Source organism: Myodes glareolus, chromosome 21, assembly GCF_982192425.1.
Source record: "Myodes glareolus chromosome 21, mMyoGla1.1, whole genome shotgun sequence".
NCBI lineage: Eukaryota > Metazoa > Chordata > Mammalia > Rodentia > Cricetidae > Myodes > Myodes glareolus.
In genome coordinates this window covers 7,192,249-7,209,069 of record NC_142046.1, presented here as the reverse complement: position 1 = coordinate 7,209,069, position 16,821 = coordinate 7,192,249, and positions in this window count along the sequence as shown.

Sequence of the window (16,821 nt, the reverse complement as noted above, 5' to 3'; positions counted from 1 at the left end):
CTTACAGACTCTGCTGTGCCCAGCATGGTTTCTGAGATGCAGGCTACAAGGTCTGCCTCTCACTGCTCTGCCCACTCCTGTTTCCGGCCTCCAGTTCCTTCCCCTTTACAGACCACAGAGCCCTTTCAGAAGAAGCCACTTCTTATTTTAGTTGCATTCCCGGACCACCCCACCTACAGGTGCCCCTGCCCCCAGGGTCCTCAAAAGATCTGGGTCATTCTTCTGGCTTCAGCCCAAAGCCTTAAGGCTGAGCAGCTGTCTCTGTCCCCAGGGCAGCCATAAGGACCCAGGTCTTGGCAGAATCAAGAGGTCTGGCCTTACAGCTGGTAGACCAGGGTTCAAGTCCAGCCCTGACAGTCATTGTGTGATCTGTCATAAGTTCCTTCATCTTTCCAGGCCCTGTGTCCCTATCCATGCTGGGGGGACCTGCCACTAGGAGAGCCTGGAATTGGGAGAGGTGTCTGCCACTGCCCTGCTTTGCATGGCGACCCAGCTGCAGGGCGTTATGGAATATTATTGAAGATGTGGTGCATTTGTTTATCTGTGGAACATTTGTTTAATGATACAAAGATGTGTTACATTCTCTTATGTTGCACTTGTTTAACTCTGTGAAGCCATGTTACTTAGCCTGTCTAAAACACCCGATTGGTTTAATAAAGAGCTGGATGGCCAATAGCTAGGCAAGAGAAAGGACAGATGGGGCTGGCAGGCAGAGAGAATAAATAGGAGGAGAAATTTGGAAGAGAGGGAGGAGTGAGAAAGAGGAGGAGAGGAGGACTCTAGGAGACTCGTCACCCAGCTACACAGCACGCCGTGGAGGAAGACAGGAATAGAGAAAGATAAAGGCCCAGAGGCAAAATATAGATAAGATAATTTAAGTCAGAAGAGCTGGCTAGAAATAAGCCAAGCTAAGGCTGGGCATTCATAAGAAAAAAATAAGCCTCTGTGTGTTTATTTGGGAGCTGGGTGGTGGCCCCCCAAAGAGGAAAGAGGAAAAGAGGAAAAACAACTCCACCGTGTGGAGTCAGAGTCGCCGCTTTTTTAAAAGACATTATTTATTTATTGATTTATTTATTTATTTATTTTTGGCTTTCCAAGACAGGATTTCTCTGTCCTGGAACTCTCTCTCTCTCTCTCTCTTAGTGTGGACCAGGCAGACCTTCAACTCAGAGATCTGCCTGCCTCTGCCTCAGGAGTGCTGGGATAAAGGGGTGCGTCACCACTGCCTGACATGAGCCTTCAACTTTTTGATGTTACAAGACAAAGCTGTCATCTACAAAATTCACAAGTGAGAACCATAAATCAAGTTACACACACACACACACACACACACACACATTTCCCTCATAATGTTTTAAATAAATTTACCTCTCTGTTGGGTCTCATTCCTAGCTATCCTGGGGTACATGTAGCCTGTGTGTTGAGGCCTTCTGGCTCAGCTGAGCTTATAGTATCTCTGGGAACCTGAAGCTTACACTTGCTCTTATTTGGGTACTGGGGACTGAACCCACGCTTATACATGCCAAGCACATGCTAAGCACATGCTCTGCTACTGAGCTCCGAAGTCTAGGCCATGCTGAGTCCAGGTTTAGTCAGAGTCCATGTCCCCAAAAGTAAGTGAAGAGCAACTGAAGAAAACACCTGATGGCTCTGGCTCACTTGCACAAGTGTACACATGCACAAGTGTACACATGCACAAGTGTACACATGCACAAGTGCGCACACACAGGAACACATGGGCCTATGCAATGTAAGATTCCTGAGGCTTGGGCATGCCTAGCTAATGCACATAGATGCACACAACATGCTCATGTATTCATGCCTGTCACACTCATGGATGCATGTATGTTTGGGAATCCACCAGCTTACACACACACACACACACTCACACACACACTCACGTGAACAGGCACTAACTAGTGTGTTTATTCCCAGAAACACACACACAATACACTTGCTCATGTGAGCAGGCATTAACCAGTGTGTTTATTCTCAGAACCACACACACACATACACTTGCTCATGTTAACAGGCACTAACTAGTGTGTTTATTCCCAGAAACACACACACACACACACACACACACACACACACGGCAGGTGCATTTTCAGTCACACAGGCCTCTCTACCCAAGGGTGCACACTCGCACTGACATTCAGAAGGCCTCATATGAACACTGACACTACAGATACAAATTGGTGGCCTGTTTGAATTCTTTGCTTAAAGAAAACTTGTGACTGCATTAAAAATGTAGGGCACATTGGCCAAATAATTAAAGCGAGGAGTGTGGCAGTGGGACTTGCTGCCATTCTCTCGGGGACGCCCGAGCTGGGCTGTGCACTGCAAGGCTTTGTCCTGTATATCTGAAGAAGAGGCATTTTATTACAGTAATTTATCACCACCATAAACGCGGCTCCTCGGAAATGCAGAATAATTTGGGAAGAAATATGTTTTAAAAATTAAAAATGCAGTCGGTGTGCCCCTGTCAGGTCTGCAGGGAGACATCTCTGCCGCTCCGGTAACTGCCCGCGTAGCTCTAATACCTACAACTTCCATTATTTAAAGTGTGATTATATTTTTCCTGCTTGGAGCTTTGTCAGCTATAAATAAAAGATAAGGGTGAAGTGTTGCGGGGCCTAGTAAGCACTTCCATTATTGGTACTTAAGGGGGCTTGGGGACGGAGGGAACCGGCCTGGTGGGAGCTCAGGGAAGCCTGTGACCGGGCCTGAGAGCAGAGCTGATGGTGATAGGTCTCTGGTAGGTTGTTTGCACATGATCCCGTGAGCTCCTTTGCCTTCCTCTGCCCAGGCCGTCCTGGGAGCCACCACAGAGGTTGCTGTGCTTTCCACCAGGGTCCTCTCCCTGGGGACTCCACAGTCATGGGGCCACCGGCAGAGGAGGAGAGAAATCTGTCACCTGAGGCTGTTGTTTTTCCACAACCAGCTGTTTCCAAGTGAGACCCAGGCATGTGCCAGGTGAAGAAGGGGACTCAGGACACACAATGACTACAACGTCTCCTGTACTAGCTGTAAAACGGAGGCTGTGACTTCAGAGTTGGAGAGTCCTTCCGATGAAAGAGCGCTACCGTGAAGGAAAGGAAGCCCTTCTATAATAACTGGACTGTGTTTTGGGAGTTTTGGTCGCACTGTGACACTCTGAGACTGTTTAAATGAAACTTACCTTCAACAGGGTGCAGAGCTAGTGACTAGCTGACCGGAACTGGCCATAGAGAAACCAGCAATTTGGATAAAAAAAAAACACATGGGTAGTAAGGGTCGTAACTTGAGTTTGTGGTTTCCTTTTGATTTGGGGATGAGTGAAGAGACATGTCTCTTGCTGAGTCTTTAACCAAAGAAGAAGGTCACCTGGTTGCTTCTCGACTTTTCTGATCTAACAGGCTTTCACCCCCACATCTGACTTCTGAGTCTTTGTTGATAAATAGAGCAATAGACTTAGTGTAAATGTACACATCACGGCAGTGGCAGAGCTGGGGCTCCAGACTGGAAGGCCCTCCAGGCCGCGGCCTGAGTGGTCGGATGGCCTATAACTGTTGACTATGGAGCAGCAGATCACAGTTAAAATATCAGTAGTCTCATGCCGCTAAGTTGGCAGAAAAACATCAAGTCTAGAAAACAGATTTGCTCATCTTGTCAAGGGAGCAAATAATCAAAATGAAGTAGAATGAGCAAAATCTAGAGACGAGTGTTTATCCCTAGCTCCTCCCATCTTCAAATCGGAAGACCCCATGAGTTCACAGATGGGTGAATGTGGCCACACAACTGTGCACTTCAATTTCCTCAAGCCTCAGTTTACTCATCTGTAATTTGGGATAGCAGCACTGGGTCACAGGGGTGTCATGGCAATTAAGGATAAGCAACCTCCATGGTGTGTTGGGCCTGGGTCTGACCATTCTCCACTCAGTAATGTTGGTGAAATCAAGCCAGAGGCCTAACATTACACATTCTCCAGTGACTTAAAAATTCATGTCCTTGTGAAAGCCTGTATAGATGCTTGAAGTGGCTTTCTTCAGAATTGGCAAAACTTGAAAGCAACCAAGATATTCTTTGACAGGGGACTGGGTAAACACACCGTGGCTCAGCCAGACAGTGGAATGTTACTCTGGTGAACACCAAATGAGCCATAGGAATGGCGAGTTAATGTAACCATGCATGTAGTGCCAGCTTGAGTTCAGACCATGGTGACAGTTGCATACATGAAGATGGACTTCATGTCTCTGCGCTATACACTTAAAATTGCTGTAGCAGGGTGCTAGGGATAGGGTTCAGTCTGGAAAGTGCTTCTATGCATGTATGAGGACCTGAGGTTGTATCTAGAGCACTCATGTAACAGCATGGAGACAAGAGCTTGTAATCCCAGAGCTGGGCAGGCAGAGCCAGAAGACCCAGAGACCTGCCCGCTGGCCTGCTCAGCTGAGCTTGTGAACTCCCAGTCCAGTGGATATGAGAGCTAGCTTTTAATTATCAACATGCCACAATCCAGAATTATCTGAGAGGAAAACTTCAGTTGAGGAATTATCTAGATCAGATTAGCCTGTGGGATGTCTCTGGGGGAGTTGTCTTGATCGGCAATTGATGCAGAAGGACCCAGTCTGCTGTGGGCATCACCATTCCCTAGGTTAAGAGTCCTGGACTGTAGAAGAGTAAATAAGCAGAGAACAAGCAGGCAAAATGGGCGTGTTTATTTATCTCTATTCTTGATTGTGGATGCGACACCATTAACTATTCTGAGTTCCTGCCTTACCTTTCCCTCATGGCAGACTCTGATCTGCAACTACAAGCCAAATCAACCTTTCTGTCCTCTAAGATGCTTACTGTTGTGAGAGACCCTGTCTCAGAAGACAAACACCAGCCTTCACACATGTGCACCCAAACATATACATATACACAAAACATGATAACAGCAGAAAATTTCCATATGTTTATTATAATAATGATGATGACATTATTGTAGTAACAGAAGTTAAACATTGAAAAAAAAGCTCAAATGCAAATTACTAATTGGAATAGGCAGGTCTGAAAAGGCTCTAATTCTATAATTCCAACTCCTGAAATCCTGGAAGAGACAAAATCCTAGTGACAGTAAAATGGTCCATGTCTGTCAGAGGTGGGACCTAGGGGGTGTGGGGCAGTGAATCTCTTGTGTGATGTGGTAATGACTGCTACATACCATCAGGGGTTACTCATAATGAATAAATTAAATCTGTATCTTTAGTCATTATACATTTTTGTTACATATAGAATATGCAACCTGTATCCCGTGGAAATGGTGGACTTTAGTTAGTGTGTATCCATATCACTCAGCAGCTGAAGCAAATGTATGTGACAGTCACACATTAGTCAGAATGGGAAGTGGCTGGGGTAGGACATAGGTGTACTGCCTGGTTCTTTTCCTGTATGCCTAACACTGTTCTGAAAAGCATCTCTGAGAACTCGAAATTAAAATGCTTTCAGGGCCAGGCAGTAATGGTGGCACACAATTTTAATCCCAGCACTCAGGAGGCAGAGGCAGACAGATCTCTGTGAGTTTGAGGCCAGTCTCGAGGCCAGAGGTAGTTCCAGGACAGGCTCCAAAGCTAAACCCTGTCTCGGAAAAACAAACAAACAAGCAACAATAATAAAAACAAAAAACGAACAACAACAAATGCTTCAGGCCGTCAAGACAGCTTCACAGGAAAGGTGCCTGTCATGCAAACTTAGTGGCTTGAGTTTGATCCCTGATCATATACAGGTGGGAGGAGAGAACTGACTTCATAAAGTCCTCCATCCTCCCCACGTGCACCATGACAGTCTCTCCATCATGCACAGTGATAAAAAGAAAACCTTCCTTCTTTAAAACAAACAAACTAGAAACTCAACAAACAAAACCTGTTGTCTGTGTCTGTATAGTGTACACATTCCTGTGTATGTCTATAAAGTGTACACATTCCTGTGTCTGTATAGTGTACACATTCCTATGTCTGTCTGTATAGTGTATACATTCTTGTGTATGTCTGTACAGTATGCACATTCCTGTGTTTATCTGTGTAATGTATACATTCTTGTGTGTGTGTGTGTGTATGTGTATGTCTGTATTCCTTCATGTCTGTATAGTGTATGGATGTGTGCACATTCCTCTGTGTGTGTGTCTATATAGTATATATACATGTGTATGTACAGATATATACACATTCCTGTTTGTCTGTGTGTCCAAGGGTCTGTATAGTGTGTGGGTGTGCACACATTCCTGTGTGTGTGCATACAGTGTATGTACAGGTGTATATATAGGCATATACATATTCCTATGTATATCCATATAGTGTATGTATAGGTGTATTTACAGGCATTTGTTTCCTGTGTGTGCTGGGCATGTTTGGGCATCTGGAGGCCAGAGGCTGATGTTGAGTGTCTTACTCAGGCAACTTCCATCTTGTTTTTGAGGCAGGGTCTCTCACTGAACCTGGAGCTCATCAGCTTGACAAGATTGGCTGGCAGGGAGATCCAAGAATCCTTCCTCTCTCTGCTGTCCCACATCTGCATTCCAGGCACACACTGCTCCACTGGGCATGGCTTTAATTTACATGGCTGCTGGGGATCCTAACTCCCATGCTCATGCCACAGCATTTTACCACCTGAGCCAGATCTCCAGCCCCAAAGTTAAAGCTGCAGAACAGCACTATTGAGAAAGGCTAGGTGGAGGTTATGACAGGACTTTCCCCCAGTGTCTAATATCATGGAGATCAGGGCTGGGAGATATCTTAGCCATCATTCTACTCAGGGTAACTAATCACTGTGTTTTTTTGTTTAATTTTTGTTCTTTGTCTGTTTTGTTTTGTTAAACCTCTTGGGAAAATTATGGGCTTTCCAAGATACTTAAAAAACTCATCATTCTTAAATCATACTCTGCGTGTTACAGATCTGTTCTCTCCCCATGACTTGCCTCGTGTTCAGCCTCTCAGCCTTTGAGGTCTACCCTGGCCCCTCAGACTTCCAGCCCAGACTTTTCCTGGAACACCACAGGATCTTCTTCTTCCTCCTGATTCTGTGGTCAAGAGGCAGAATTAAAACTTGCCTTGTGGTATAAGGCTGCAGTGATGGCTGCAAGAGAGTGACTCCCAACTTCTAGGAATTGACCCTGACAATTGGATAAGTTGAGGATTGAGTCATTGTCAGGGGCCCATCTGTGGAGATTTCCGTCAGTCAGATGGTAGGGGTGCGTGCGTGCATGCGTGCGTGTGTGTGTGTGTGTGTGTGTGTGTGCCTGTGTTTGTGTGTGTGTGTGCGCACACACACGCGCACCCGTGAGCATGTATAGGGGATACAGAGGTCTCTAGTTCTACTTCCTCCCTAGGAGGCCCAGACCCTTCAGTACTGTTTCTGTCCTGAGATAAAAAGGAATGACTTATCCAGCAATCCAAGCGCTAATCCAGGCCAGTCAAGGTGTGCTAAATTAGGTCCTAGAATGTCATAGCTATGGGAACCCAGGTTTTTGTTTTGCAGATGAGGAAACTAGACTCAGAGAAATCAAAACTCTCCTTGTTTTGTAAACATGAAGAATGCAAGAGTAAGGTAGCTATAGAGGTTTGCACTAGAAAGTGAAGTCAAGTGATGCGCAGGAGGATGAGTGTCTCATGGCATTCATGAGCAGACAGAGCAGGTGTAGCCTAGGAACGCTGCTTTTTCTGCAGGATGGATTTTTGTCCCTCAATCCTTAGCCAAAGGAAGTCCTTTCTCCCTTAAGTTGTTTCTTGTCCGTGGGGCTGATGGGATGTGGCTGGGGAGCGAGTGCCCCAGAAGTATCTCAGCCACTCGACCTAGAGTTGGTGCAGTTTCTCCTGGCCTCCCACTTTCCCAGAGCTCTCTGGAGGGCTTGAACACAAATTGCTCCTTGGCCTCCCCCCTATTTCTCAGCACACTAGGGTTGTCCCTACCCCCTGCCACTTCCTGCTAACACCTCTTGGGATCAATTCTTTACACCGGCTATACTCACAATCTGTCTTTCAAGGTGTATTTCTGGAACAGCTTCATCAATGACAAGGATTCAGTGGACAGGGGTTGTCAGAGGTGCCATACAGATGAGATGTCAGGGTCCAGAGTTTCAAAGAGGCATACTGGGGGTGTCCATCTCCAGTCCTCCAGAACAGGACTCTGGGTCAGATTGTCTGCTAGTGAGTGACATCGCTGCCTGTGCTAGGAAGTAGGCAGTGTTTAAAGACAAGGTCTCACCATGTAGCCCTGGCTGCCTGAAACTTACTCTGTAGACCAGAGTCCTCCACCATGTAGGCGGTCCTGAAGATGGAGAGGATGTTTGATATAAAAATGCTTAATTAGCAAGTCTAAAGTATTTTCCTGAGTGACTCAGATTCATAAAGGCCTTCTCTTGAATTCCTTGCTCAAGGGCGTGGGGTTTGCTAGAGCATTCCTGCCAGGACTTGAGAACCATCTTGGATCCCACCCTGAAGTCACCACTTCCCCACATCCCATGATGCTTCTGTCAGTGGTTCTGGTTCTGTCCTTCCGGTCCTGCTCATTGTTCCTCTTCCGCATTCGCTGTTCCCTCATTGTTCCCGGCCCCAGCTCCAGAGCCCTTTCTGCTGACCCCCAACTCCCCAGAAGACCCTGCCTTACCCACTCCTTCAGCACATGTTTAAGTGTTTCCTATCCTGCATCAGGCCTGTTCCTCACTGTCACAGCTCAGAGGTTTGGAGGCCTGTGATGACTGAGCCATCAGGAGCCAAATCCCCATCCTTGCCAAGGCCCACAAGGTCTTTTCTAATCTTCTCAGTTTCCCCTCACCTCTAGTGAGCGCTCTCCGGCGGCTGCCTCCTGCTGCCTCAGGCCCTTCACACATGAACTGAGCCCTCTCATCTTCCAGGTCCAACTCCTAGAGACATCTTTGATCCTCCTACAGTCTCACATCAGTCTCCTCTGTTCTTCATCCACATCCTGTTTTTCCTCTGGAGACTTAATGAGGTTGGTAATTACCTGTGTTTGATGACTTGATTTTTTATCTGTCTCTACTTTTAAACATAATCTCCATGAGGACAGGGCCTCGACTGCCCTGCCTGCCACTGAACCTCCCTGTAGCCAGCACAGGGTGCCCAGCATGAACGAAGGAACGAACGCCTGGAACTCGGCAGGAGGTAGAGCATGGTCCAAAGGCAGATTCTGTTTTCTCCTGAGGACAACACAAACCTCTTGTGGTGACATTTTCACTAGGGTGATGGCTTATGGACATCTTGGAAGTTCCTGTCACTCCAGCTTTGTAAGCAAAAGGCCAGCCATTTACACGGGTGGCCATGTACAAATGTACAAAAGGTCACCAAAGCCAAAAGGCAACTGTCCTCTTTCCCAGAATGGAACCAGGGTCCGTGTTTGGCTTCCTAAGGACAGGAGAACTCGAATACAATGAAGGTCTGGTTTCAGAATACTTACTCCCTCCATCTATGCTTCTTGTGAATGGACTCGAATAACAACAAAAATACCCAATAAGTAGCAGTTATTTATTAAGTATTGATTTAATTAAGTAGTATTACCATTGTAACTATTAAAATATTGGATAAACAACCAGTAAAATCAATATTCAGAGTTCACTCAGAAAAATTGAGCTCTCCAGGTCACAGAAAAACATAGCTGGTGACCCACAGGAGCAGAAGATAGAGACAGGAAACCAGCCGAGTCTGCTCTTTCAGCATCCCCGAGGGACAAGAACAGCTGTTCTAGAACCTCAGCCTGAGTTGGAAGACAGCAGTGAGTCCCATGTGGCAGGCAGAGCCTCAAGTACTCTTCTCGAGAGCACCAACTGGACCAGGTGGGCACAGGGGCTTGCAGCTGTGCCTCTTGCTGGGAAATCAGGCCCCTTAACTGCTTTCTGCTACTGTAACTTAATACCCAAGATTGGATACCTTATAAAGAACACAGGTTTATCTAACTCATGGTTGTGAGTTCTGGGATTCCCAAGAGCATGGCACTGGCATCAGCTCCATGCCAAGACAAGGTAAGCATGCCACACCCCTCTTTCTCTTGTTACAGGGTCATCCTAGGTAACCCACGCTGTGACCTCATTTCACCCCAATGAACTCTTGAAGTCCTCACCTCCACGGGTTCCAACATATGAAGTGTAGGGGATGTGTGGCTCTGGCACCTAGGCCTAGGGGACCACACAACCAGATTTGTCCTGAAGAAGAGCTGGCTCAACTGTGTCCAGGGTGTGGCTGTTAAGGCCTGAGGAGTTTGAGCGAGCTCTTTTAGAGTGTGCACAATGCATGCTGCTAAACCAGCTCTCTCAGCACAACCCAGAACCCTTACTTTCAGCTTCCGCCAATTTCCATTTTAAGTATTCTCTTATGTAATGTTCTCACCATGACTCCTGTGTTCAGTTCAGAGGGGCAGACAGCACTGGATGCAAAGCTGGGAAGGGAGTCAGCTCCAACATGGCCCACTGGGAAACAAAGGCCCAGAGGAGCTGGGGAAAAGGATTCTTTGGCTGGTGGTCGCCTGGGGCAGCAACCCTGACTCATTGCAGGAAGGATAAGGCACAGTCAGACAGCTCCCCACAAAGGAATCACAGTGATAGCAAGTTTCTCCCTTGCTTAAGGGGCTAAGAGGTGCAGGGACCTCAAAGTCAGTCTTGTGGAAGATGAGTGGCCTAAGGGGAGGAGAAATAGCTGTACAAAGGTCAAAGAGGTGATAGAACTGTAGGTGGTAGTCTGGGGAAGGCAGGAAGAAGGAAACGAGAGAAGACCCTGGAACGATTAGGCACTATCTAAGACTCTGCAGCTAAGAAATACTGCATCTGACCCCTTCACTCTCTGGGTCACTCTAGATCCTCTGGAGCTAAGAGAGGGCAGGGCACCAGTTAAAATTACCTAAGCAGAAGGACTGAGGAGATGGCACAAGCATGAGGACCTGAGTTCTGATCCCCAGTGCCCATGAAATCCTAACAATGGGAGCAGAGAAAGGCAGATGCTAGGGAATCACTGGCTACCAGTCTAATTAAGGTAGTCAACTCCAGATTCAGTGAGAGACCATGACTCAAAAAATAGGGTGAAGTGACTGAGGAGAGACATCCTGACGTTGACCTCTGCCCTGAACATTCCCGTGACAGGTGAGCACACCCACACACATATATACCACAGACACAAAGCAACTAAACAACTGCAAGTGTTTCAGCAGGAGACAAGAGATGCTTGAGATCGAGAGATGGCACACGGTTTCAAAACATGTTTCAGAGGAGAAACGTGGAGGAACAAATGATGGCCAGTGTGCTGGTGGGAGTGACGATTGTCAATAGGGAGGAAACTAGAGAAACATAAATTAGGAGTGAGGAGAACATTGTGGGGGATGCCTTGTCACCTATGGACTCCCAGTTTCTTCACTAGGGGCCTCCCCATCTCAGCATCTTAGTGGAAGAAAAGGTAAGGACTAGATACCACTTGTAGGCAAATTAATGCAGATTTATTACAAGTGCAAACCCAGTGCCAACTGAGGATGCTGAGACCCTTGTTCAAACTTCATGGGCATGTGGGATGGCACAGTAGGGAAAGATGTTTGCTGCCAGGCCTGGCACCCGGGTTCAGTCCCCAGAACTGACGTATTAGAAGGGGAGAACGATTCCTGAAAGTTGTCCTCTGACTTCCGGACATTTGCTATGGCACACACGCATGCACCCTCCACCCTCCCGACACACACAAATAAAGAAATAAGTGTAATGAACTTGAAAAATGCCAATTTCAAGACAGTGACATCAAGGCATTAAGCCAAATGTGGAGCTGCATGGGTCGCATGTCCCTGAAGTTACTCCTGACAAAGGACAATCATTTTCCCAGCTCCTCTTGCACTCAGCAATCACATGGGTGCCATTCAGTAGATGGCTTCTAGCAGCGTGGGGTCAGGTGAGGGGACTAAAGATGAAGGGCGAAGAGACGGGAAGAGCCCGGTGCTGTGCTGTCTTCACCATGTCTTCACCCATGCTGTTAGAGGTTAGACAAGAAGACTCAGTGGGTAACGGAAAGTAGGAGACCGAGTGCAGGAATCCACAGTGGAAACCAAGAGAGGCAAAAGCTGTTCAAGGTTGAAGATGCGCTCACTGCTGAGCGCTGTGCTGCGCGATTGGGGACACACTGCTGGCTGGTAGGGGAGCTGCAGCCCCGGCTGGCTGTGCACACAGTCACCCAGGGCTCTTATGAAATGGCAGATTCTGATTGCTCTGGTCCAGGGCGGAGCCTGAGATGACATGTTTCTGACCAATGAAGCTGAACCTCTGTCCTGAGGACAGTACATAGACAAGTGGTTTTAGGGCAGTGACTTTTCAAATCAGGTTTTCAGGGGAAAGATCTGGAAAGCCTGACTGACATGCTTTCCCCAACCGGATGAACGGAATCAGAGTCTCCAGGAGATGAGCCAAGGCCCTGGGAATTTTTAAAATTCTACGAGTGAGTCTAACGCATGACCAGAGCCAAGGATTATTCCTCAGGAATCTGGTGTGTCATCAGCCACTGCATTTATAACATAGATTTCTTCCCTCACAGCCCTTACACAGGGACTGCTACACATTTTTATCGTGTATGCTATTATCAGAATTTCATCCCATTTTTCTCTGCTTTGTTTATTGTTATTGCATGTGTGTGGATGCAAGCACACACATTCCACAGCATGTATGCGAAAGACAGAGGACAACTTTTGGGGGTCCAGTCTTTCCTTCTGTGATGGGTCTGGGGGGGTCAGACTTTCACAGCATCTCATCCACTTGCTGACATAGCTAGAGTTTAACATTTGTTCCAATGCACAGCTCTGGACATTTTCCTAATCACTGTTGCTGTTACTACTGAACAGCCACATGGGGATGTGTGGGCGAGCACAGACAGGCTCTAGGACAGTGGAACCATCGGTTATGACAACATGATGGTGAGCGAGTGCCAGTCTACATTGTCTGACCCATGAAACCACCACAGGCGAACTCTAGGCCAAACTATGGACTTCAGGTGATAAAGATATGTTGATGGAGTCTCATTATGTCACTGTGATCAGACGCTGATTGTGGAGGAGGCTGGGGGAAGGTCAGGAAATGGCTGAGGAAATCCTCCCTTCTCATCAGGTTTGCTTGAACCCAAAACGCTGACATACAAATCCTTTTTAAAAGTTAAAAAAAGAAATGAGGAGGTGTTTAGTGAGGCTCACTAGACTTGTGTCAGAAACTCTAGCTCATACTCTCATTTTACAAACAAGGGTCTGGATTCCACTTCAGAAAATTGTCCTGTGATGACACTTTGTGAAAACAGTTGAAAATTTCGATTGCTTAAAAGTCCTGTTCTTAGCTGGTGGCAAATGCCTTTAATCCTCAGGAGGTAGAGGCAGGAGGATCTTTGTGAGTTTGAGGCCAGCCTGGTCTACAAGAGTTAGTTTCCAAAGATACAGAGAAACCCTGCCTTAACAAACAAACAAACAAAAAAGCCATGCATTATACACATTATGTGAAATTCCCAAATAATCAATAAAAATATTATTATTATTTTTTAAAACCCCTGCTTTCGTCTGTTTTATAGCCTGTAGCATGGTAGTTCTTTATAATGCTGTGTGTGTGGTGTGGTGATATGTGGATGTACATACCCAGAGATCAGAGGAATATTTCGGGAGCCCGGTCTGTCACTTTTTACCTCATTTCCTTCATCCATGGTCTCTCACTGAACCTGGAGCTCAGCTGGTAGCCAGCCAGCCGAGGGATCCTCCCATCTCTGTCCCCACAGAACTAGGGTTGCAGGTGCTTGCAGCTAGCCCTGTTTTTTTCATAGGTTTGAGGGATTTGAACTCAGGTCCTCATGCCTTAGCTGTTGATTCTCGGGCCCCTATGATATAATAACGTTAAAAAACCAAAAACAGGTTACAAGGGCCCTCCATAGAGATTTAGGAGCTCTGCAGTGGAACTCTGTCTGAATTTTCATCCTCCACCGCTGGTTCTGGTCATCAGGCAGCTTGGAAGACACTGCTAAGCCCAGTGGTAAGTGGAGGATGCTTTATTATTGACAGTTACTCTTCGTTTCCTGTGAGAGATCTAGCCGCACCCTCGCCCTGCTCATGGAGGCAAGAATATAGTCCTCTGCACTGTGCAGAGCAGAGCTGTATCAGTGGAAAAGAGCAAAGCATGGCCTCTGAGTGTCTAACACAAGCTCTGAACACAGTTACGTGGCTCAGGCAGTTCTTAGGCTTCTGCTCTCTGTCTTCAGAGGGATGCTCCAGATAAGGACTGTGACTTAAGCCGTGAGACCATAGCTTGTGCCAAGTTTTTGTGAAAAATAAGGGTCTGTTATCGCAAACTATTGAAATGGGGTGTGGATTTGTTTCCTAGTAAAGCTGATGAGACAAGACTTACAAATATTACATAACGATAGTGCATCTTTGTGCACGTGAACCTTCTTATTGTTGTCTGTCATCTCATCTTGCTAAAAGTAACTTTAAAGATTATAATCAGCATTTTGGAGATGTGTAAACTGAGGCTCAAATTGATAAGGAGATTTTGCCAAAAGTCCTCCTTCCAGGAATGGCCAAGCCAGCATTATCCCTTCCTCTATACTTCTTCACCCTACTTGTGAGCCATTTACCAAATCCCTTCCTCTTTACTTCTGGGATCAGCCCCAGTTACAACCTGTTGGCTGACACAGACATATGCAATATTTAATTCACTTTAATTAAAATATATTTTAGTGGATTTTTTTTGAGGCCATAACTCATTTTGATGGGAACCTATTGGATTTTAATGGGAAACCTATTAGGGGAACATATTGTGATCTTTAATGAAGCTAGGCTGCAAGGAAAACCACCTACAGGTAATTAGAAGTCTTCTAGGCCCTTTGAGAATAAGGTGCAATGAACTTGGGTTTGTTTAAGACAATTAGTGCAGACAATGATCTGGGAATGAATTAAATGGCCCTTGATTAGGAGCAGCTGTGCAGGTGGTGTCCCCAGGAAAATGGGACAGGCAAGCTGGTTTCTGAGGGTGTGATTATTAGTGCTTATCTGTTTGCATTGGCAGCTGGTACTTACCCTGGCCTGGCAGTTTGATCAGGTTGCTCCTTCTGGCCCCTCGTCTCCTGCTACCCTTAGTGATACCTGCTCCTTCCAGGTCTTCCAGGTGTCCTGAGAAGGTGACAGATGGGCACATTGGTATCAGCAGAGCTGGGAATATCATGGTGTTCCCACTGGCAGATGCTCCCACACGGGTGGCTGCTACTCTCCTAGGTAGACAGGTGTGTGCGTGTGCAAGTGTGTGTGTGCGTGTGTGTACAGAAGTGCCCACGTTAGCTAGGTTAGAATAATCCATCCTTGAGTACTGAGGCTACCTGGGAGTCATAAGCTGTGCTTGCTCCTCCACGGTGCTTGGCGTTTTATGGACAGATGAAAAGACTGCTCAGAAAAAGGGACATCCAGATTGAGCATGGAGAGGAGTCGAAAAGAAGGGTCCCTCTATGACAGGAATTGAGCTCAGAAAGAGCACACATAGGCGGAGGGGGGATGTCCCCAGAACATGATGATGTGCCCACCATGGAAGAACCTGTGGCCTGTGCTTCCGGGAAGGGTACTTGGCACAGCTAGCCATGAGCTTCCATTATTCCGTACAAATTACCATCCCCATTGTTGGAACGCATGCTTTGATAGGTGGCTGTGTGTACGATGGCAAGGATGACACCACACGAAGGAAGGGATGTATTCTAGGCGAGACTGGAGCCTTTCCAGGCACGGTGGCACACGCCCACGATCCCAGCACTTGAGAGGTATAGGCAGGACGATGGTATAGGAGTTCAGGATCACTTGTGGCTACTTAACAAGTTCCTCAATGACAAAGATGAGGGCTTCCACACAGACTCCTGACATTTCTATCTTCCAACCAGGAAAACCTGTCTTTACACTGGATTCTAGAGCCTTCCTGTGAAGCTGTGAAGCTCACAGCTCAGGGCTGCCTGTAGAGGAAGAAGGCGTGCTAGGGACGACACAGGACACAGAGAAACAAAGAGGACAGGAAGCAGGACCCTGGCAAACTGCCTGCGAGCTGGGCAGGGAACGCCCTTCATCCCAAGGAGGCCCTTAGGCTCTCAGATTAGGCTAGAAGTCCAGGAAGTTTTCCAGTAGAGACTCTGGTACCCAGAGCAGAGAGGCCAGCCCCATCCAGCTCCAGTCCTCCTCAGAACTCCAGCTCCTGGCAGGGGCTGTTGCGAGATTCCCCGTGCAGCCGTGACACAGGGCTGTAGCTAAAACATTGGTCTGGCAGTTTTCCCTCTTTAAGTTGAAGTGTGATGTTGGCAGGCAGTGGGCTGTGGTGGCAGGCTGCCAGCGAGAGCATGTGTTGGAAATGCTTGTTCCACGTTGCAGCAATCTGGGGCTCCCCTACCCACAAACTGCTCCAGAGCCAGCCAGCAGTGGGGCCAGAGCCCGGCACTGATGGGGAATAGTCACTGAGAACAGGGGGTTGAGGGGACAGAGGGCTTTCTAGAGCCAGGACAGAGAGACACGAGTAGAGATGACAAGCCCTGAGATGAAGTCGCAGTGAAAGAGGTGGGGGCCACACTCAGGGACAGAGAGACGCATCGCTAGAGAGAAAGCCAGGAATGTGGAGAGCTGAGGTCTCAAGAGGAAGAGCGCAGCTGGGTGTGGCCGAGGATAGCCGAGGATAGCCTAGGCTAGCTGGGAGGCTGGAGTAGGAGGAGTGCTTCAGGTAGGCAATTCCAAGCCACCCTTGGCAACACAGTGAGACTCTGTGAGGGGAGGCAGCTGGAAGACCAGACAGAAGGCTGGGTACACAGTCTGACTGAATCTCTGATCACTGTAGGAGAA